This window comes from Piliocolobus tephrosceles, chromosome 7 (assembly GCF_002776525.5).
Source record: "Piliocolobus tephrosceles isolate RC106 chromosome 7, ASM277652v3, whole genome shotgun sequence".
In the NCBI taxonomy this organism is placed as follows: Eukaryota; Metazoa; Chordata; class Mammalia; order Primates; family Cercopithecidae; genus Piliocolobus; species Piliocolobus tephrosceles.
The window spans coordinates 48,910,318-48,911,569 of NC_045440.1; the positions used below are offsets into that span (position 1 = coordinate 48,910,318).

Here is a 1,252-nt window from a genome sequence, read left to right on the forward strand (position 1 = left end):
GCAAACCCCAACATATCTATACCATAGTAAGATACCACTATCAATCTATATAAGCTTACTTACAACAATGCCTATGTGCAAAGAATATAGTTATCTGTGCTTGGTGGAGTTGTGTGCTCTCCAAAAGTTAAGCAGACGGGAAGCCAAAAATATAAACTGGGACTGACAACACAAGAAAGATTCTTTCACTTAGGGGGTTAAGTAGCCCTGAAAAGAGACTTTGGAGTCAAGCAGCCGGGACTCACTTGGAGCCGGTGTACTTGGTGACCGCCTTGGTGCCCTGGGACAAGGCTTGCTTGGGCCAGCTTGCCGGGCAGCAGCAGGCGCAGGGCCCTCTGGATCTCGTGGGACATGATGGTGGAGCGCTAGTTGTAGTGTGCCACGTGGGACGCCTCTCCCTTGATGCGCTAGAAGATGTCGTTGCCTAAGGAGTTCATGATGCCCATGGCCTTGGACGAGATGCCGGTGTCGGGGTGGATCTGCTTCAGCACCTTGTACATGTAGATGGAGTAGCTCTCCTTGTGGCTGTGCTTGCGCTTCTTGCCGTCTTTCTTCTGGGCTTTGGTGACAGCTTTCTTGGAGCTCTTCTTGGGAGCCAGTGCAGACTTTGCGGGTTCAGGCATGGCCAGACCCAAGACCGACACTGACCCCCGAGGACGCAAGCAGAACTGTAGTCTCGGGGACTACCGGAAACGACTATGCACTTACAGAGGCCGTGCACATGACCTCTGTTCCTTTCTTTAGGCACCCAGGCTCACCAATTAGAAAGACATAATTTTTGCCCACAGCCCCATTGGGTGGGGAGACCAACTATCCTTTTAGGATCCCTCCTCAGACAAGCAGGCCTAACAAAAGCTATTCCTGAAGCTAGGATATGGAGAGCCTCAGAAATTATATCCTTCCTATTCATATAAGTGAGGACCCAAGGTGTCACTCTTCCAACACTGAAAATCCCTTCCCTCCCTCAGGGTATGGCCCTTCGCTTCATTTTTGGGGCATAACATCTTTATAGGACAGGGGTAAGGTCCCAATACTAACAGGAGAATGCTTAGGACTCTAAAAGATTTTTGAGAATGTGTTGGTAAGGGAAACTAAATCCGATTTTTCTCAGTCCTCTTTGTGATCAAGGAGGACAGGCAAGGGTGCAGGTTTTCAAGAATGTGTCGGTAAGGGCCACTAAATCTGACCTTCCTCCGTCCTCTTTGTGGTGTAAGAGGAAAACTGGGGTTTCTGCTGCTGCATCAGTGAGCGC

General features: G+C 49.8%; 1 pseudogene; it reads right to left on the reverse strand.

Annotated features, from left to right (window-relative positions):
* Positions 1-241: 241 nt before the first annotated feature.
* On the reverse strand, positions 242-635 carry LOC111525274 (annotated as a pseudogene).
* Positions 636-1,252: the final 617 nt, after the last annotated feature.